The sequence below is a fragment of the Hemicordylus capensis genome, chromosome 1, assembly GCF_027244095.1.
Source record: "Hemicordylus capensis ecotype Gifberg chromosome 1, rHemCap1.1.pri, whole genome shotgun sequence".
Classification (NCBI taxonomy): Eukaryota; Metazoa; Chordata; class Lepidosauria; order Squamata; family Cordylidae; genus Hemicordylus; species Hemicordylus capensis.
The window spans coordinates 103,535,998-103,558,856 of record NC_069657.1 but is presented as its reverse complement, the minus strand read 5'-3'; the positions used below and the strand labels follow the sequence as shown (position 1 = coordinate 103,558,856).

Sequence of the window (22,859 nt, the reverse complement as noted above, 5' to 3'; positions counted from 1 at the left end):
AAATTGCACCACTGTCCAAACATCTGACACCCATCGTTCAGATAATATTACCATATCCACTCAAAAATACAAGTTCGGGCACTTTCAGGAGAAACAGGTTGTAAGCAACACACACATGCATACACACACACACACACACACACACACACACAACCACACATGTGGCACATATGTGCCAGTCACCTTCCCAAGGAAACACAACACATCCATGTGCTGGGCATGCCTCCATAGCGCTAAGCAGTGAAAGCTCTCTTTAGCAAATGCTCTGCCACCTCAGCACACCTCACTACAGGTTGCTGCCTCCAAGAAATTCAGGGATGGGTTTTTTCTGTCCAAACAGCTTTTGCCTTAAAGGGAGATGGCTGCAATGGGAAATCTTAGGGGCCTCAAACAATCTCAAATTATCCAGCAGCTTACAATCGGCTTGGATCCAGCAGCCTGATCAGGAAGAAGGTGGAAGTTGCAACTAGCCACAGAACAGCAAAACAGTGTGATATTCGAATCAGAAAAATGGTGTGTGTGTGTGTGTGTGTGTGTGTGTGAGAGAGAGAGAGAGAGAGAGAGAGAGAGAGAGAGAGAGAGAGAGAATTTTTTAACAATAATCTACCCTACACTACCGTCACCAATGTTCTGTCTCTGCAACACTGCAAAAGGTTTGGTAAAAAGGTTGCCCCTGCCCCATCCCCTCAAGTTCCTGGGTCGAAAAGTAAAAACAAAACAAAAAAACCTAATTCTATTGCACACATCTTCCATTTCCTATCTGTCACTGTGACAGATACGAAGATAGTAAGAGCATATGGCCTGTGACAGTGTGTATTGGATGGAGGACATCAGCCACCTTCATTTTTATTATCTATCTATCTATCTAAACATTTTTGTATCGCCCAAAATTTACGTCTCTGGGTGGTTTACAACAGAATAAAGTAAAACATTCGTTAAGACAAAAATGGGGGGGGGGGAATCATTACAACAATTTAAAAATTTTAAAATAGCATTAAAACCATTAAAACATCATTAATTAAAAGCCTGGGTGAAGAGATGTGTTTTTAAAGACTTTTTAAAAGCTGTCAGAGATGGGGAGGCTCTTATTTCACTAGGGAGCGCATTCCAAAGCCTCGGGGCAGCAACGGAGAAGGCCCGTCCCTGAGTGGCCACCAGACGAGCCAGTGGCAGCTGCAGACGGACCTCTCCAGCAGATCTCAGTGGGAGGTGGGGTTCATGATGAAGAAGGCGTTCTCTTAAATACCCAGGGTCCAAGCAGTTTAGGGCTTTATAGGTTATAACCAGCACCTTGTATTTTGCCCAGAAACATATCGGCAGCCAGTGTAGCTCCTTCAATACAGGCGTTATATGGTCTCTCTGAGATGACCCAGAGACCAGCCTGGCTTCCACACTCTGGACCAACTGTAGTTTCCAGACTATGTACAAGGGCAGCCCCACATAGAGCACATTATAGTAATCCAGTCTGGAGGTTACCAGCAGATGTACCACTGTTTTGAGGTCATTCACCTCAAGAAACGGACGCAGCTGGTGTATCAGCCGAAGCTGATAGAAGGCACCTCTGACCACCATCTCAACCTGGGAGACCAGGGAGAGGCTTGGATCCAGAAGCACCCCCAGTCTGCGTACCTGCTCCTTCTGGGGAAGTGTGACCCCATCCAGAACAGGCAGATCAAAATCATTTCTCGAGTTTCAACCCCAGACAATGAGTACCTCCGTCTTAGCCGGATTCAGTCTCAGTTTGTTATCCCTCATCCAGCCCATCACCGACTCCAGGCAGGCATTTAGGGAGGTTATGCCCTCTCCCGATTATGCTGATGGGGAGAAATAGATTTGGGTATCATCAGCATACTGATGTCACCCTGCACCAAATCTCCTGATGATCTCTCCCAGCGGTTTCATGTAGATGTTAAACAACATTGGAGACAATATGGAGCCCTGGGGCACACCATACAAGAGTTCAGATTTTGAAGAACAGCAGTCTCCAAGGGACACCATCTGGAACTTGCCTGAGAGGTAGGAACGGAACCAATGCAAAACACTGCCTCCAACTCCCAACCCCCTCAGACGCTCCAGAAGGATACTATGGTCGATAGTATCGAAAGCTGCCGAGAGGTCCAGAAGGACCAACAGAGTCACACTTCCTCTGTCAATTGCCAATTGGAGGTCATCCATCAGGCTGACCAAGGCAGTCTCCACCCCATAGCCAGCCCAAAAGCTAATTTGAAAGGGGTCAAGATAATCAGTTTCATCCAAGACTGTCTGGAGCTGGGAGGCCACCACCCTCTCAATTACCTTGCCTAGCCACGGAAGGTTGGAGACAGGCCTGTAGTTTTTCAAGTCCGAGGGATACAGGGTAGGCTTCTTTGGAAGTGGTCTAATAATTGCCCCCTTAAGACAAGGAGGCATCCTACCTTCCCTCAGAGACACATTTATAATCTCTACCAGCCCTTCTACAACAACCGCCTTGGGGTTATCTTTTTAACGAAAGGCGGTATATAAATGCAAAAATAAATAAATAAATAAATAAATAAACAAACAAACAAACAAACAAACAAACCCTGCCAGATAATATAAGCCATGTTGGACAAGGGTCAAGAGAAGAGGTGGTAGGCCGCACCATTCCAATCAGCTTGTCCACATCCTCAGGAGTCAAAAACTGGAACTGATCCAACCTAACCACACGAGAGGAGTCGCTGGACACCTCCACATCAGACACTGAAGTAATTGTGGATACGGAGTCTAAGTCAGCCCGAATACGAGAGATTTCCCCCACAAAGAATTCATTAAACACATCACAGCGGGTAATCAATGGTTCCAGATTCTGATTTAAGGGAGGAGGGGCACTCACTAGTCCTCTCACAACTCTGAACATCTCCGCTGGATGTGCACTTGCAGATGCAATACGGGCAGAAAAGAATCGCTTCTTTGCCGCACATATCGCCTGAGCTCTTAAAATGAGCTCTATGTTGCAATCTGTCGGATTCAAGCCAAATCTTTCTCCACTTGCGCTCCTCCAGTTGTCTACCTCGCTGCTTCAGCCCCCGTAGTTCTTCCGTATACCAAGGGGTCAATTCTGAAGCGGGTCGGAGAGGACGCTTAGGAGCAATCATGTCTACTGCCCCAGTGAGTTTGCTGTTCCAATTCTCCACCAGGGTATCAACAGGATCACCGGCATAGCCAACACTAAATCCCTCCAAGGCTTCTTGAAATCCTATTGGATCCAATAACCTTCTCGCGCGGATCATCCTAATAGGTCCCTCGCCCCTGCAAAGGTGGGAAGTGATTGTGAGTCCAACCTTAACCAGGTGGTGGTCTGTCCATGACAATAGGGAAATCACAGGATTCCCCACCCTGATCAGAGTGAAAGACGAAATCAAGCATGTGACCAGCAATGTGCGTCAGCCCCGAGAACACTTGGGATAGGCCCATAGTCGTCATGGCCGCTATGAACTCCTGAGCCGCCCCAGACAAATTGGTCCAGCTGGTGGTCCATCCATGAAAATGGGGAGATCACAGGAGTCCCCACCCACGGAACACCACCCTGATCAGAGTGAAAGACCAAATCAAGCATGTGACCAGCAACGTGCGTCAGCCCCAAGACCACTTGGGATAGGCCCATAGTCGTCATGGCCACTATGAGCTCCTGAGCCGCCCCAGACAAATTGGTCCCAAAGTGAACATTGAAGTCCCCCAGCACCACAAGCCTGGGGGACTCCAACACCAAGTCTGAGACCAAGTCCGCCAGCTCATTTAGGGACTCCATTGAGCAGCGGGGCAATCGGTACACCAACAGAAGTCCCAGTCTATCCCTGTTCCCCAGACTTAAGTACACACCTTCGATTTGGTCCAACACTCTAACAGGGATCCTGGTAAGGGAAAGGTTATTCTTATAGACCACAGCCACTCCACCTCCCTGCCCACGGTCCCTCACCCACTCCTCAACAGAGTAGCCTGGAGGAAGAAGCTGGGACCACACTGGGCCCCCAGCCTCCCCCAGCCAGGTCTCTGTAATACATACCAGGTTGGCACCTTCATCCAGAATCAAATCATGGATGGTTTCTGATTTGTTCTGGACCGACCTGGCATTACAGAGGAGCAAGGTGAGGTTCCAAGGATGATTGGCACTGCTCCCCAAGGTCAAAGAGCTGGCAGGACAGCCGGAAGGGAAAACAGCTATTAGATTTCCAAGTCCCCTTCCCCTGTAATGGCCCGCTGACCTGCCAACGTTACTTCTGTTCCCCACCATGACTGGAATGGCCGCCCCACAGTCAGTGGACACGCCCCCTCTCTCCCCATCTCCAGTTACGCCCAGACACATTCTAAGATTATCTCACCCAGGACAAATTAAAACAGAAGCTCCGCTATTAAATGCCCCCCATATACAAATACCTAGGCCAAGAGACCTGGCCCTCACCCTCGCTGTCCCCCAAAGTGGCTTCCCCAAAGGAGCAACCCCCTTTGGTGTCGCCCCTTCGGTGGTGACGCTGCCGCTGTCAGGCCCGCCGCCACTGGCAGAAGCCTATGTAACCCTGAGCAGGCAGCTCTAAGCAGATAGAATGCAGGAAACTGCCAAGTCACCCTCCTCCCCGGCCCCAATCCTGCAAGGCCTCACCTCAGTACAGCAGCCAGTCCTGGGGGTCAGATAACAGACGGGGGGCAGCAGGAGAAGCAAACAGGCAGGCACCCAGTCTCTCACCCTGGGGTCTACCTAGGAGCAGGTGTTGTCTCTCCTGCAAGCTTCTGGGGCATTACAACCCTTTGAAATGTGAGTTCTGCCATAAATGAACCAGGTAGGCACACATAAGTGGATAAGTTACACCTCCCTTGTTCAATACAGAAGCAGGCAACAGGCAGACTGGACAGTGAACTTTATGTCTAGTTTATCAAATGCACTAGTCAATCAGAATCACAGCATGACTATTCAATGTGTCTTTTAAAAACAACTGTGTTCAAAGTAAAAAGGGAGTTGCATTGATTTATTTTTTTAAACCCTTCTAAAATATAACTTTTTTTAGAAGGCAAGGAAACTTGAGGAAATCTACTTGGGATGCACAGGCAATAAAAACCCGAGTACAACTCAGCTAAATTGAAGGGAATAATTTGCAGCATGTTAACCAATTATTTCAAAAGACAAGCCATTTCTCAGTATGGTAAGACGGCACAACCCAGGGATGGCAATACATTGCAATTGCAACATTTCTGGGTGTGAATTCTTACAACCGTTTTTGTTTTGTTTTGTTTTTTTAAGCACCACACAAGTTAAAGGCAGGCACTTTCCAAGTTTGAAATCTCACAAACCTTATAATCAGATTGCAGATAAAGATAGAGCTCTGTATAGATGATTAAACAGCATGCAAGTGAATATTTCCATTTTATTCCTTGCCTCTCTCCCCTGCCTTTCAGTTTTGCCAGTTTACAAGGTATTAAACCAACATTGTCTTTTTAAGGGACATTTTGTCTACTTACTTTTGTGCCATTTATATCTGTTTTTTTAAATGCTCGGGTCCCTTACCAATAATTTTGCATTCTTCTGACTCCCTAGATCAGGGAAAAATCTCACAGAGGCCATTTGAGGATGTGCAGTGGCCATTTTTGTTTTCAGCAGCCTTTTTCTAATTTTTTTTTAATGGCCACTGCACATGCTCAAATGGTCCCTGTGAGGTCCTATGCCTTGCCAGGCCTCGCAGAGGCCTTTTGAGCATGTGCGGTGACCTCCAAAATGGCCACTGCACTGATCTTTGTAGGCCCAAACAGGCCTGAAAATCAGCGTGGGAGGGGTTGAGGCGGTGATCTAAGAGGCCAGCAGGGGATGGGGAACCTTTGCGGACCCCCCTGCAGCCTTTAGGAAGTGCCCCAAAGGGGCTACAGGTAAATAAATAAATAAATAAATAAATAAATAAATAAAATCCACAAATTGGGGAGGGGGTGGGGGCAGCATGGCATCCCCCCCAGTGGCACCTAGGGCACATGCCCTGGCTGCCCCACCCTAGTTTCACCTATGTTTCAACTGATACTATATTTCCCCTTTGCATGCATCAGCACTTGATCATCCAGAAAAGGATTATGTTCAACTCAATTTATCTCTCCTTATAGTAGTCCATAACTTCAACAATTTCAATTCTAGTGCAAATATATAGTTATGACAGATAACACTGGGCACAGATTAGGTAACTTGGCCATCTCCTTAGCATAATGCTGAAGGTTAGTTGATTACTCTGAGCAGGATCCAGGCTAGTGCTGAACTAGCATAATGCTATTTCACTCGTTTAAGCACATTACTTAAAAGATGTTGCACAAAGGAAGTAACTAGTTCTTTATACAGGGCAGTGTTCTTCATTGTAAGGCCTGGGAACCAGTGGTGGCTCCCATCTAGAGATGTGCACAAAACTGGATGGAGCAGTTCAGTTCAATTTTGAACCAGGCTTGAGCTGGGTGACCCGGCTCAAGTACCGGTTTGCTCAAGCTGACCTGTGGTTCAGCTCAAACTTGAACTGTGCTCAAGCTGGTTCTAAATGGTTCACCATAGGGGGAAATGGGGAGTTGAACCACCCCATTATTCTCCGTGGGTAGCACCAAGGGGCACCAAAATCGGTTGGGTGATAGGGCACCAACTACCACCCAACCACCAAAGCAATCAGGCACTCGGATGATTTTTAAGGATTTTTTTTTTGAGTGGTTTTAGTTTTTCTACCATAAGGAACAATGGAGTTCTGCAGAGCCCCATTATACCCCACAGGTAGTGATTAGGTGCCCCAAAGTAGGTTGGGGGTAGGGTGCTATGGGTGCCAACTACCACCCAACCTGCAAAGCAATAAGGCACTCTGATGATATTTTTTTTTGTGTGAATTTTTATGTATTTCAGATCCTCTGGTGTGTTAAAACTTTTTTTTCATGAAGATATGAATCCTTATGAAGAAGTTATGTAGCAACCAAGAATCTACACTGTGTTTAGATTATTGGATGTTACAGAAGTTCTTCATAGTGATTCCTTATGATTTCCCAGCACTAGTAGGACTTCTGTAAGTGAAATGGAGTATTCTTAGCCCCAGCACAATCTTGGAAGGTACACATGGAGCACTGGGAAGAGCTCTATCTGGAAACCGCTAAGAAGGACTACATTTCCCAGCAGTCTCTGAACACCTAAGATGGTGCTGGAGTTTCACAGGGTGCTCTCTCTCTCTCTCTCTCTCTCTCTCTCTCAGCCCCCTGGGAAACATACAGCACTTGCAGAAGTCAGCACAGTGGAAAATGGCTCTCACACTTAGTCTAGTCTAGTTCTATCTATCTATCTATCTATCTATCTATCTATCTATCTATCTATCTATCTATCTATCTATCACTTGCTGAAGTGCTCCCACTTGAAAAATAGTGAAGATTCCTGCTATAGGGGAAGATGCTAAACTACCTCTAGTGCAACATGGGGCACTAGCTGATTGTTGCATAACACATTGCACAACCTCTAGTGCAACACTAACTGCAAAACATTGCACAAAATGTTGCAAAGCATATTGCACAATCCTTGTGTGTGTCCAGAAAAGGTTTTCTACTATAAACTGTGCAGTATTGCACAGTGAGCAGCACAAACAACTTAGAGACATGCATTTTCTCAAATTACACAAGCACAACATTAGTCCATATCCTACCCTCTGAACGGGAGAGTTAATGACCCTGAGGTACCCTGACAGGGATCATAATAAAAACCTTGAAAAATGACATGTGCCAGCAGCATTCACTTGATGAGAATTAGGAGAGTGCAAACTGGTTTGCATTTGAACTGGTTCAGTTCGAAGGCGCGACCTCGGAACAAACTGGGTCCGGTTTGGTCTGAGGTCGAGCTGAACCGCTTGGATCAATTCAGGCCCAGTTTGAGGGAGGCAGGTGACTTCTATAATTGTTAAAATACTTGTAAAAATGAAGAACTTTCTGTCGTGACAGCCTGTGGTGGCCATGGGGGGCTGTGGCAGCTCCCCTACCCCTGCCAGGCTCCCCCCAAGACTCTTGGGGCCATTTCAGACTTGTTTTGGCCCTCCAGTGACTAAAAAAGGTTGTATACACAGAGGGTCAAAACAGGCCCAACACAGGCTGAACTGGCACCAGGAGACTCGAGGGGAGGCCAGTGGGGTAGGGGGAGCCTTTGCAGGCCCCCCCAGTTGCCACAGCACTCCCTGATGCATCGCGGCAGCAAGGAATTCATTTTTACAAGTATTTTAATAATGAGAGAGGCCCCCTGCCCCTTGAACCAGGCAGGAACCTGCAAAAATTAAAGCTGGACTCTAGTCTGGAGGGGGGCAAAACCAAACTGGTGCAGTCCAATTCGAATCGAGTTCAGATTCAACCCAAACCAGTAAAACCAGTTTTGTGCACATCCCTAATGAAAATATAAGGTGATTTATTCCTCCACTCCCTGTGTGAGTTTAAAGAGGGGTGGGGGCGGGCTAAATACATGTAGTTTTCCCAGAAGTTTTCATTTGAGACTGTGGTGAACCCCCTGGTTGAACTGGGACCAGCACTGAGGGCCCAAAGGGGCTGAGCTTGGGCCTGTATCTGGGATTGTCATTTTGCAAGAAACTGGAGTGTGAACTTTGGCTCTACTGAGCCAAATTAACTGAAGAGAACTGTTTATTCTATAGTCAAGGCCTGAAAAGAGGGGGAAAGACTCACCCTCCCTGCTCTGAAACTTGTTTATGCATTGTGCTATGCCAAGTGTAATCATGGGACTCAGCTTGAAATTTGCAAATGTTGATAATAATCATATTTAGAAGGTCTTAGGAAACAATACATAGATATCAGTACCTACATATTTTAGGGGTACATTATATATACACACAATTAATTGCTGAAACTCTTTGAATGTTATCTCTTAACACTTTTCTTGGGACTAAAAGGTGCCAACTCTGCTTCAAGCTGACCACAAACCTGTCAATCTGGAATGAGACAGGGATGTTCCTGGAACATCAAAAGGGAAACAGCTCCATCTGATTCAGTAAACAAGTGCCGGATACGGACCCCAAGAATGGTAGACTCCTTCACCAAAGAGGGTAAGAGTGTTGGGGGAGGGGGGCGGGAACCGGAGTTGCAGATATCAGACTAGAGACACAGAGAGAAATGATATGACTGGTTCTGATATGAGATATGGACAATGGGCCTGGAAAAGGGAATAAAGAGGATACGGATACACACACACACACACACACACACACACACACACACACACGGTTGGACAGGGAGGAAGAGATGAAGTACGGGGACCTCTCCACTCAACCTGCCCACCAGCACCTGGTAAGGGAGAACAAGGGAAGGCATGCTGTCTCTCCATGGGAGGAGCTGCATGTAGCCCCTATCCTGTGAAGGCAACTCATGTTTAACAGATTGCTGATGTTGCTCCAGTCTCTAAGATCAGAGGGACTTCCATTTCTGCATATTCAATTACTCTGCAAGCCACCTGGACAGGTGGAAGCCTCTCTGCACACTCAAGATCTCCATTCCTGAGTCTCACAGCCTACGTTGGCCTGCAGGATTTGGTAAATATACTTGCAGAAATTGCCTTCAGCCCAGCGTCTTCTAAACTAACATCCCTGACCAACTCCCACCCACCCCCTGTCCTATGGTATTTTTTTCAAATTCTACTACCAACTGAAGTGACTCTTCAATGCTATAGCTGGACTACAACCATCTGAAGGTTGGCTTCAGGATCTGTGTCCATTCTCAGTGTATCTTCTCACAAATGGCTAGTGTGGCCAGTTATTCTCAGGCACTGATAGCCAAATGGCTCTCTTCCACCAACACTGACATTTCCTCAGGTCTCCAGTGTGTTTATCTTTGACAGACAAATCAGTTAAATCAGGGATGGGCAGACTTAAGGTTTCCAAAACTCTTTGGAACTCTTTTTGCCAGAGCCTTGGGAGCTACTCACATGAAATAGTGGCTTGAGGACAAAACGTAAGTCACAAAATGGCAGCTTGGGAAGGCAGAGTCTACAAAATAGCCCATGTTCGCCCCTCTCCCCAGTGGCCCCTCGGAGTGAGGGAGGTGAAGCTGGGGGGCCCTCAGGAGCTGGGGACCCCGGGTTCTTTGAACTCATCCACTCAAATATAGCTACACCCCTGGGTGTGGTTTTCCCTCACTCTGCCAGCCAATCAGATTTGCAAGATTAGCTAGAAAAGAAGGGAGAAACAAGCCCCAATGCCCAGAGACCTACTTCAGATAAGTCCAGGAGCTACAGGTAGTGCCTGAGCTGCCTAATGCCTGCCCCGAGCTAGATAGCCATATAGTTTACCATTGACCAGCTAAATCCTTGACTGCAGATCTCTAGTCTATATAATGCCAAATTCATGAAATGGGTTTTTAATGAAAAAAGCATAAAGAGGTTTTTTTTGCCGTGTGTGTGTGTGTGTGTGTGTGTGTGTGTAGAGAGAGAGAGAGAGAGAGAGGTGGGGTGGGGGGATGAGATGCTATGAATGCAGTGATGGAAAAACTTCAGCTTCTAGTTTTAACTATATCATGGTTCCTAAGGGCAAAAGTTCAAGCTATTTCTTCTTAACGTCCATGTCTGTTTCATACTCATCTTTTCCTTCCTCAGAGAAACTCAAGGCAGGGTACATCTCTCGTCTGCCCCATTTTATCTGGATAACAAGCCTATGTGGTAGGTTCATCCGCAAGATGGTGATGGTTCCAAGGTAACCTAGGGAGCTTCATGGCTGAGCAGAGATTTAAGCTCAGGCTCTCCTGTCCAACATGCTAGCCACTCCACCACTGCTCTGTGTCTCCTTACACAATGCTCCATAAATGTAACTACTGTTGTCAATATTCAGGCTCTGGCATTGTGGGATTCACAAGACTTTACAGGATTTAGGTTAGCTCTGTTTCCATTTCCTTCTGAATAGCACAAAGGTAGGGAATATTGCATTCAGCTGATGTCTCGCTGTCTTTATTTGCCACATATATTATTCATTGTAAACCCCCCCCCCCCAATTCTATCTTTAATCAGCAAGACACACATAAAGGGAAGGAAATTTATTAGCAGCTGCTGCAAGTTGGAGGGAAGGAAGTGTCAGAATGAAGAAAAATAGAGCTCTCAGTCCCCTCCCCAGCAGTTTCTCTTGCAGTCAGTGCAAGGAATCTAACAGGTAGCACACACAGTGATCTCAGGGGTAAAAATAGAGTTGTGTTAGTCATAAATTTCTGTTATTGCTGAAGGCAAAAAGATATTTCACCAGACTCATCTTTGCAGAGATTATGTGAGATGACTTGTGGGCTGTATGTGACCTCGGTAAAGCTGCATACCTCATCTAACAAGAACGGATTTTACAGCTTTGGTGAGATGAATCTGGAACCCTGCTATTAATCATACTCTCATCTCCAGTCACTCCTAACAGACAGATATGTCAGTAGACAATTCCTTTAACTAAAAAAAACAACCCCTCTCCACACCATTTTATAATCATTTTTTGTTGTTGACAAAACTCAAAATGACCCGAGACCTGTTGTTATCAATGCATATTCAAATGTTCTGTATGTTATAGTTACCTTGAAAATATCTTGTAACTTCAAGAATGATCTGCTAAAATTTCAAGTGCTATCCACTGCAGAATGAAGAAAGCCATAATGCACGCCACTATATGCTAAATATTCAAGGTGAGGGCAAAACAGACATTTTGGATCTTTCTGTGCAGTGCATATTGATGGAACTTACATAAAAACATAAGAACAGCCCTGCTGGATCAGGCACAAGGCCCATCTAGTCCTGTTTCACACAGTGGCCCACCTGATGCCTCTGGGAGCCCACAGGCAAGAGGTATGTACATGCCCTCTCTCCTGCTGTTGCTCGCCTGCAACTGGTATTGAGAGGCATCGTGCCTCTGAGGCATTTCCTTAATGAAGGCATTTCCAGCACAACCTGTAATAGGACAGAGTTACCCTGCACCATCTCTCCAAGTATTCTACATACATATCCCCTTCTCATCCTGTGAAGTAATGCTTCCTAGAAAAGAAAGCTCCAACTGACTGGGATCTAGAAAATGGTACCTAAGGATTTGGAGCCAGAGCCTATTAAGGTTGTCTTTTCTTTGCTGCAAGGAAGTGTTTGTTCATTCATAGGAACATAGGAAACTGCCATATACTGAGTCAGACCATTGGTCTCTCTAGCTCAGCGTTGTCTTCACAGACTGGTGGCGGCTTCTCCAAGTTTGCAGGCAGGAATCTCTCTCAGCCCTATCTTAGAGAAGCCAGGGAGGGAATTTGGAACCTTCTGCTCTTCTCAGAGCAGCTCCATCCCCTAAGGGGAATATCTTACAGTGCTCACACTTCTAGTCTCCCATTCAGATGCAACCAGGGCAAATCCTGCTTAGCTATGGGGACAAGTCACGCTTGCTGATGTAAGATTCACTTGGGATCATTTTTATATTGAATAGGCACGTAGATAGGTTAACCATGTTGTATTAGATAAATGCTTGACATGAGTCTGATTGCTGATATACTCTTACACTACCACAAGACCAGCTCTCCTCTCACTATTCCAATAGTGTCCTCATGTGCCCTCCCAGCCTCCTGTGCAAACACTCCAAGCACCCTCGTGCATCTTCCCAGCCCCCTGCGCACACCCACCTGGCACCCTCACATGCCTTCCTAGCTTCCTGTGCACACCCTCCTGGCATCCCTGCAGCCTCCCAGCCTCCTATGCGCAGTGTCTGGTAAAAAGCCAACTGTCCATCAGGGATGAGCGAGCTGGCTTGATTTGAACGGCGGTTGACGGGCCAGTTTGGGAGTATACTTGTAAAGGGCATTCCCTATAGTAATGCGAGGGTGGAGGGGGAGATAAAGGGTGCCTTTAACCTAAGGAGAGGAGAGCTGGTCTTGTGGTAGCAAGCATGACTTGTCCCCTTAGCTAAGCAGGGTCTGCCCTGGTTGCATCTGAATGGGAGACTGGACGTGTGAGCACTGTAAGATATTCTCCTTAGGGGATGGGGCTGCTCTGGGAAGAGAATCTAGGTTCCAAGTTTCTTCCCTGGCTTCTCCAAGATAGGGCTGAGAGAGATTCCTGCAGCTGCCTGCAACCTTGGAGAAGCCATTGCCAGTCTGTGAAGACAATATTGAGCTAGATAGACCAATGGTCTGACTCAGTATATGGCAGCTTTCTAGGTTCCTAGCCTTTCATTTTGAGGTGGCGGAGATGGCAGAGGTGGCTGTGGCAGCAGCAGTGGCTCGTCCAACACCCCCCGCACCAGCATCCCAAAGAGCAGCCCAGGCCAACCTCCATGCCCTTTGCAGCAGCAAGTCTTGCCTCACTAACCTTTTGGAGTTCTTTGAGAGTGTCAACAGGCATGTGGATAAAAGTGATCTGGTGGACATAGTATACTTGGACTTCCAAAAAGCTGCTGTATTTGATAGTGTATTTCACACTGAAACTGTTTTGCTTGCTTAACCTGTAACATCTGGTGGATGATTTTATTTGTTGTGCAAATAAAAAGATCTTGGTGGAAAGAACTGCTTGGAAGTCAATATGTGCATAGCATCACCAACTTATCCAAAAAGCTTTTGACAAAGTTCCCCACAAAAGGCTCTTGAGTAAACCTAGCAGTCATGGGATAAAGGGATGTGTGGATTGGTAGCTGGTTGAAGGACAGGAAACGGAGGGTAGGAATAAGTGGACAGTTTACACAATGGAATTAAGTAAGAAGTGAGATCCCTCAGGGATCTGTACTGGAACCAGTGCTCTTTAACTTGTTCATAAATGATCTAGAAGTTGGGGTAAGCAAAATTTGCAGTTGGCAATAAACTATTTAGGGTAGTAAAATCCAAAACAGATTGTCAGGAGCTCCGAAACAATCTCTTCAAACTGGGTGAGTAAGCGACAGTGGTGGTGGGGATGGTGGCAGCCGCAGTGATGGCTGTCACCCCACCACCATCCTCCCAAATCACAGACATGGTCAGGCTGTGGCACATTTCAGGCCTTTGTGCATGCACAGCTGCCATTACAGTGAGGGCTGCGTCTGTGCAGAGGCCATCTGAGCATGCATGGACCTCACTGTAATGGCAGCCGTGCATCAGCAGATGCCCGAAATGGGCCACAGTCTGACCTGGCCTATGATTTGGGAGGCCAGTGGTGGGGTTGGAGGAGCCCCCGCTGCTGCCCTTGCCACCATCCCCACCACCACTAGTGGCTTTTTTTGAAAAATACAGACTAACCTTTTCCTCTCCCTCCCCCACTGCCCTCCACACTTACTATAGGAAAAGCTTTTTACTTGTAAAGGGGAATCCTTGCCAGATTCCCCTTTAGAAGCAAACTCCTCAAGGTGGCTCGGGGTACTCAAATGCCGGACCGGTCCGGGGCCAGGCTCAATCGATCCTGAGCCACCTGGGGCAACTTGAATCTGGCCTAAATTCGAGATGAACCAGATAGCAAACTTGCACATCCCTACTGGAAAAGGAGCAGAAGAGGGCAACCAAGATTATCAGGGGCCTGGAGTAATTTTATGAGCCAGGCTAAAGCACCTGGGGTTTAAGTTTGGAAAAGAGGTCACTGTGTGGAGACATGACAGAGGTGTATAAAAGGTGTATATGCATGGAGTAGAAGGGGACAGAGAGAAAATTTTCTCCCTTTCTCATAACACTAGAACCAGGGGTCATCCCATGAAAGTGATGGCCAGGAAATTTAGGACCAGCAAAAGGAAGTACTTTTTCACACAACACATTATAAATCTATGGAATTCTCTGCCACGGGATGTGGTGATGGCCACTAACTTGGTCAGCTTTAAAAGTAGGGATGTGCAAACAGGTTCAGCATCAAATCAACATCAATCATGACGTGTTTGATGTTGAACCAGTTCAGTTCAACTGTTCGGGGTTGAACTGAACCACCCCCTGTTCGGTCCGACTGCAGACCAAACTTCCCTGGGGGTTTGCAATTTTTATTTTTATTTTTATTTTTAAACTTATCCCTCTGTGGGAGTTAACCAAAGTGGTGGGGGGTCTGCAGAAGTCCCCTCTCTTCCTGCTGACATCCCTTAGACCATAAATTGGCCATTCAGCCATTCTTCGACTGGTTTTCAGTCTCCCCCCTACCCCAGCACCATGGGGTTTTGGAGGCCTGCAAACCTGTGCAACCGGCCTCTGCATGGCCTGGCATGACCTGAAAATGACCTGCGTGGCCTGGCATGATCTGGGGGGGAAAGCCAAAAACCAGCTGAAGAATGGCCGAATGACCAATTTATGGATGAAGGGAGGCTGGCGGAAAGAGGGGGAACCTCCGCAGAAATAATATATATATATAAGCTTGCAAACCCCGTCCCCCGGACAGAACTGAATCGGGGTGCAAAATTTCGAGGGGGTGCTGGACTGAACTGGCCTGATCCGGTTCAGGTCCAGTTCGGACTCAAACTGAACTGGACCAGCCAGTTCTGTCTACACCCCTATTTAAATGGGTCTTAGACAAATTCATGGAGGACAGGTCTATCAATGTCTACTAGTCTGGTGGCTATAGGCCACCTTTAACCTCAGAGGCAAGATGCCTCTAAATACCAGTTGCAGGGGAGCAACAGCAGGAGAGAGGGCATGCCCTCACCTCTTGCCTGTGAGCTTCTCAGAGGCTTCTGGTGGGCCACTGTGTGAAACAGGACGCTGAACTAGGTAGGCCTTGGACCTGATCCAGCAGGGCTGTTCTTATGTTATGTTAGGAACCACCATAATGCCATCTTATGTCTAGAATAACTGCAAGCTGTCCTCCCACTAATGACATTATCTCTAGGCAATTCCACTTGCAAATAGACAGGAAAAACACCAGTAAAAATGTAGCAATGTTGCACAATGCTGGAAACATTAAACTTGTTTTCCCCTTCATTCTCATCGCACCATAACCACCGAAGGTTATAGGGAGAAGAAAACAACACATCTCTTCACAATGACCTTTGTAGCACTACAGTTAGGAGTGCTGAACAGACATTCAGATGCTGAGTGTTTAGCTCCGTTGCAAGGTTTATAAAATGTAAGACGAGCAATGCAGGTTTGGAGAGACAATTACATCTGCTGCTAGGGCTTACGAGAATGATGTGTGCCATTTTTTAAAAAATTGTTTGTTTGTTTGTTTATTGTTCAGTTTCTATACTACCTTTCATAAAGCATCCCAAGGTACTTTATCGAAGTTAAAATACAATAATATTCCATAAAAACCATTTAAAATCTGAATATAAGTTGAACAGTAAAAAGGAGAACTGAGAAACCTTGCAGCCCCTAAGGAGTAAAAGCCTGAACAAATATAAAGGTCTTCAGTTGGTGTTTTTTTTAAAGCGGCCACAGATGTCAAAAAGCAGACTTTCACTGTGGGACCATTCCAAAGCCTGGGAGCAACAACAGAGAAGGCCCTGTCCTTGTAGCCTTTCTTAACATCAGCACATGGAACAAAGGCCCCTCTGACAACCTTGTTGGGCATGCAGAAACCCTTGGGAGCCAGCAGTCCTTCAAGTATCCAGGGCCCAAACTGTTAAGGGCTTTAAAGGCATTGAATACCAGCCATTGAATTATATCCAGGAACAGATTGGCAGCCAGTGTAGCTCTTTCAAAATAGGTTTAATATGCTCCAAGCGAGCAGTTCCAGAGAGAACCCTGGCAGCTGCATTTTGCACCAACTGAAGTTTCAGAATATTCTTCAAGAGCAGCCCCACATAAAGCACATTGAAGTAATCCAGCTGCAATGTAAATAAGGCATGGGTAACTGTGGCCAGATCTGCCTTCTTGAGAAAGGGAGGCAGTTGGAGCATTAGGTGAAACTGTGCAAAGGCACCCCTGGCCGCTGCCTCCACCTGAGCATCTAAAAACATAGCAGGGTCTAGCAACACCCCCAAGCTGTGCACTTGCTCTTTCAAGGGGTGTACAACTGCATGCAGAGCTGGTTGAATCACCCTATCCCAATTGGCTTTTCTAGTGACCAACAGTACCTCTGTCTTGTCTGGATTTAATCTGTTTGCTAGCCCACATCCATCACCGCCTCCAGCTCCCAGTTTAGTACATCCAGTGCTTCCCTAGGATCTGATGTCAGGGAAAGATAGAGCTGAATGTCATCTGCATATTGATGACACTTCAGTCCAAATCTCCTGATGACCTCTCCCAGTGATTTCATGTAGATGTTAAACATAATGGGGAATAATACTGAACCTTGCAGGTTCCCATAGGCCAAAAGGCAAGGAGTCAAGCAGAAGTACCCCAACACCACCTTCTGGAACCTCCCCCCAAGAATGGACCAGAATCACTCCAATGCACCATCCCCACTCCCTATACCTGAGAGCCAGTCCAGAAGGTATTGATAGCATTGAATGCCAGTAAGAGTAGGGGTGTGCATGAACCATTCAATGTCAAACTGGTTCTCATCAAGTGGGGCTGGTCCACGAAAGCCAGAACTGTGCTGCCGCCACACAGGCAGCCTGCTTAAAGAGCTATCCAGTGGTGATTGGGCTGCATTGGTGGGGGGGGGGGATGGCGAGCGGTGGCAAACGTAAAGAGCAATCTGGTGGCAATCAGGCTGCCCTGGGGAGTTGCACTCAGCGGTGCCAACAGCCAGGCCGGGCAAATAAGAACCTTGGACTACCTTTCTTGCTGCTTCCCTGCCACCCTTCTGTAGATTCCCCCACACCTTTACTTGTAAAGGGGAATCCTCATTTTATAAGTATTACCACCTGAATCACTGAACTAGTTTGATTGAACAGACTGAACTGGCCGGTCTGTCTGACCAAACCAGTTCAGTTCGAATTAAATTCAAATTCTAACCCAACCACAATTTTGGGTTCATGCACACACCTAGTTGGATGCACTCCCCCTGTCTAGTTCCTAGAGTAGGTCATCCATCAGGGTGACTAAGGCACTTTCAGTCCCAAACTCAGGATGAAAGCCAGATTGAAAAAGGCCTAGATAATCCATATCATCCAAGACCCTTTGCAGCTGCACAGACAGCACACATTCTATCACCTTGCTTAAAAAGGGAAGATTTGAAACAGGCTGTTAGTAATCAAAGCTTGTGGAATCAAGGGAGGGCTTTTTAAATAGTGGTCTTTGGTAAGACCACTATTTAAAAAAGCCCTCCTTGATTCCATGAACTTGAAAAGCTCTCCCTTGATTCCACCTGCTTGAGACTCAATGACATCTTGCCCTCCCTCAGTCAAGCGTTAATAATTGGCTCCAACTACCTATCTGTTCCCTCCCTGACAGATTCTATTAGCCATGAAGGCTAAGGGTCCGGAGCACATGATGTTGCCCACTCATTGCCTAGGATCTTGTCCACGTACTCTGTTTACACTAACTGAAAAGAATGCATCACAGTCAGACCAGATGGTTGCTGAGGCATGTTTCCTGGAACTGCCAAAATCCTGGAATCCAAATTGACATGGACTTTATCTGTGAAGTGACAAGCAAACTTGTCACAGTGGACTGCTGATGGTTCTTTCCCCATTACATGGGGGCCTGTGTGAAGCAGTGACTGCCATACGAAACAGCACTGCTGATCTGTATTGGAGAGAGGCAATGGAGGCGGAGAAAAAATGTTTCTTCACCACCCCCGCCTCCACCAAGTAGTTCCTAAAATGGGCTCTAGCTCATGCTCACTCATGATGCTGGTCATTATGGGTCTTCCTCCAGAGTCACTCTAGATGTCACCTGAGTTGTTTCATTGCTCTAAGCTCCAAGGAGAACTAAGCCCCACCAAGCCAGAGAGGGCATTTAAGAGTGACCATGTCAATAGCCTGGGCTGTCCACATTACAGAGATTCACCAGGGCTTTGACAGAGTCACCAGTTCTGAACACTGGAAACTCCACAAGTGCTGTGGGTTTGGACCATTCTAATTGTTCCATCACCCCTGCAGAGGTTGGTCGAAGCAGTCAAACTAAACATCACCAGATGATGATCTGTCAGTGACAAAGGAGTTATAGCAAACTCTCCCATCTTCAGATGATTCATTTCCTGGTTGGCAAAAACCAGATCCAGCATATGTCCTACCACGTGAGTAGGACCTGATATTAGTTGAGATATGCCCATGGTTGTCATGGAGGCCATGAAGTCCTGAGCTGCTCCTACTAGGCTGGCCTTGGCATGGACATTTAAGTCCTCCAAGACAAAAAGCCTAAGGGAACCCAACGCCACCCCCAAGGCCACCCGTGCCAGTTCAGGCAAAGAGACTGAGGTATAGTGAGGTGACTGGTACACCAACAGAATCCCTATCTTATCTTGTAGGGCCACCCTCAGGAGCAAACACTCAAAATTCTGATATTGCCCAAATGGGCATCTGGAGAGGGGACTGGACTAATGATAAATGACCACACCTTTTCCTCCCTGACCTCAAGGCTGGTCTGCTGTAGGATCATGCAACCTAGAGGGCATTTCTGGGAGAGACCCAGTCTCCCAAGCTCATGCAACCAGATCTCAATCTAACATACCAGGTCAGCATATTCATCCACAATTAAATCATGGATGAGAGATGTTTTTTGCATTTTTTTGACCTGGCAGTCAACAGCAGAACCCTAATCCTTGGAGGAGTGTTCCCAGAATTCCCTGAAGCTGCAGGATTGGGAGAAGAGCTGGAAAAAGGAATAGGTCTCTGCAATGTTCCATGTAAGAGGGAATCATAGATGTTGTTGACTACCGCTCCCAGAATCCCTAGCTGCAGTGGGCTTTGGCTGAGGATGCTGGAAGTTGTAGTCAAGAACATCTGGGATTTTCTGTTACAAGGAACACCGGACCTCAGTTGCCTAGACCATTTCTAGGCAATGGCCACCGTAATGGCCTGCCCAACTCCCACCACCATATCTCCCTCTGCCTGCCACCCAAGTGGTGAGTCATTTGGATAAAGGACTCCTGGTGAATCATTTAGGTAAGAGACTGTGTCATGCCACACTTCTTTTGAGAGCATATTGTACGATTTTCCTTCTTTATGTTCTTCATGTGACTCCACTGCATTTGTTGTATGTCTGTTGTTTGTGTGCTTCCTTTACAACTTGATCAGATCAGAGATACCATTTGTGTGGACTTAGTTGATTCAAATGATAGGTTATGATGCTATGGAATTAAGGACTCTGATTAGACCTCACATGGTGAATAAAAGTGTAATGCATAATACAAATGCATTGGGTGGGGCATAGTGAATTTCAGAATCTGTAGATAGTCTATTCTATGTTCTACATGTTTGTTCGCTTAACACTAGGACAGAACTTACAGTCACTGAACCCAACAGGAACTCAATTACGTAACAGCACTCCTGTACCTACAAGTTACTCTGGTGTTTACCAGGTGATAAAGTATATGGTGGTATGTTTAAAATTGGACAAGCTGTAGTCTAATACAAAGTGTACCTTTAGTTATTATCTGCAAATAAACCTTAGTAATGAGGTTTGAAGATCTATTGGTTGAGTGCTGATAATAAATTCTCTACAGAATTGACTTCAGCCTATTAAGCAAGCTGGCTTCTGCCATCGTAGTTGTTAATTTGACAGGACTGTGTCACATTAAGTAGAACAAACATGTTTTCACCCACTCAGCCATCCAGAATGGACATGGCTGTTACTCTAACAACTGGATATTGATTGGAATCATTCACCCTTCCCGACCCAGGGCTGGTCTATGAAAGCAGAATCAAGGCTGATTAAGAAATGGGCATGTGTTTTCTGCACATGTGCGCAGCATGGATGTTGCCTATCAATCTCCAGCCATTTGACTACCTGTCATGTTAATGCTTTGAGCACTGGATCTGTCACTCTCTTCCCGAAGTGGTATGGAAACCTCATTTATCCTGAATTATTTATTTATGGCAAATATTCATGCACCCATCTGGCCAGACAATGCTTGCGTAGGTTCACTGCCCTACAGATCCAATAAACAGCTTACAATCGGCAGCTGTAATAAAATTTCAAAGTGATTGCTAGCATGGTCCCAACAGGAAGCTCTAATCAACCTATTAGAATGTATGAGAGAGAGATTTCTCACGTTAATCTGTAAGGGGTGGGTGAGAACAGCTGGCAGCAGGGATAGATTTGTATAAGAAATAGAAAATATTTTTGCAAGTGGAAATAAAGGATGTGATCTGAAAAGTCAGGATTCTGCTCTGATGGAGGATGGATCCTCCCTTGCATTCTACACTGATTCTTGCTGACCACAATGAGAAATGGATGGGAGCTTATAGAGATATGCCAAACGAAAAGAAAAAATCCTTTGACATTGAAATCAAAACTTTCTTTTCTTTTAATTGAATACAGATTGTTACTCTGAATATCCAAAGCACACCATTTTTATCAGATGTGATTTTTACAGGTTTCATCATATACTGATTCCAACCCAGCCTTCTGATCACAGAAATGGAAACAATCATGCTTACAGCATTCTCCTCTTCAGACAAATGCTTCTGTAACCATGTGCAGCACAGGGGGAAGGGGAAGGGGAGTGACATGCTAGGGAGCAGCACTAGAAGCTCTACTTGTGTCCAGCATATCTTTTTGTTTGTTTTGTGCCTGAACAGAGCTATTGTTAGAATGGTTACAGGGCTGTCCAGGACAAATAAATATTGTATTAGATAACTCTGCCTCTGAATATTTTTCTTAGATAGGAAGATAGATAGATATCCTAGTCTATGACTAGGTGCCAAAGTTAAATTTCTAGGTGCTATGGCTCCCTTAGCAAAGACAAAATGAAGGATCCTCAAGACTTGGGGGGGAAATGACTAAGGAGTTCAGCAGATCTTGCCTTCTTAAACTGCCCCAAAATGGCTGGCAGCTGGTACATGTGTGTTTGCATAATGCCTCTGGGACTGTTCTGAGGCTAGCACACATGCACTCTTTAGGGGCTGTTAGAGAAAGGAGGGGTGGTTAGGAAGGATATTCCAGTTTGGCTCAATGAAATATCCTGACCCCTTTCCTTGCCAGTCCTTAGCCACACAGTGTACTGCACCTGGCCATTGTCCATGGGCACCTCCTCTTGGGCAATCCAGCTGTCTTGTTATACATAGACAGGCTGCTCATGCTTGGATTATGTAACTTGGTGGGGAATGAGATTTTAAAGGCTCTTTTGAGCCTATGGAGATATCCTTCCACTGTTTCTTGAAACACGGGGCATGATCTAACCAAAATTAAACACTTCTAAGGCTCAGTGGTTTTCTTGAAATTAGTGTAAGAGAATTGAACTTTGACTGCATAATTAAAGGCCATTTTAAATTGGAAAGCCATTGCAAAGAATTTTTGACCCACTCCGTCTTTTAATGCTCTTTTTAAAGGCCAAAGAAAAGGACGTGTTATATCATAAAATTATTTAACAGTATTTGGCCTTCTCATACTGTACCTCCCAGTCTGTAGTCCATCAGAAATGTAGCTTGATATTTTCCAGTGGGGGGTCTCCCAAGACTCATGTGTGGGTGTTCTGATGAAAAGTGACTTTGGCATCACAGTGCTACAATGGAATTAAGGATTCATGAGAGCTCTGCAGAGGGTGAGAGGGAGGAACCAGACTGAATGCAGAATTAGTCACAAGGGAAACACAGACAATGTGATGAATTTAAAACAAGCAATGCCTTGCCTTCTGATGTTGCTGAACTATAAATATCACTGCCTAGAAAAATCAGGATCCCTGTTAAAATGAAAACATCAGGACAGAAGAGCAATGCTAAGATATATACAGTTATTATGCATGTAAACGAAGAACAGTTTAAGAGCCAGCTAACTACTTAGCCATTTAAATACAGATCTTATTTCTAAAATTCTAGAATTGCCAGATCGTCTTGCCACAAGGCCATACAGTTATCCAGAAAAGCTCCAATATTTATGCAGCTGCTCATTTGTAGATTTTAATATTTTCCTTGGAACAGGGTCACAAAATAGTCATTAACATTTTTCACTAT

The 22,859-nt window shown here is 45.8% G+C and overlaps 1 long non-coding RNA gene across 4 annotated transcripts; it reads left to right on the top strand.

Annotated features, from left to right (window-relative positions):
- Positions 1 to 5,725: 5,725 nt before the first annotated feature.
- On the top strand, positions 5,726 to 21,526 carry LOC128348710 (uncharacterized). 4 transcript variants are annotated; one of them, XR_008318268.1, is made up of 6 exons: positions 5,726 to 5,871; positions 8,889 to 9,041; positions 10,583 to 10,645; positions 11,234 to 11,318; positions 15,864 to 15,982; positions 21,284 to 21,526. It is a non-coding gene; the product is annotated as an uncharacterized LOC128348710 (long non-coding RNA). The 4 variants fall into 4 exon arrangements; XR_008318270.1 differs by lacking the exon at positions 11,234 to 11,318; XR_008318269.1 differs by lacking the exon at positions 15,864 to 15,982.
- The last annotated feature ends 1,333 nt before the right edge of the window (positions 21,527 to 22,859 follow it).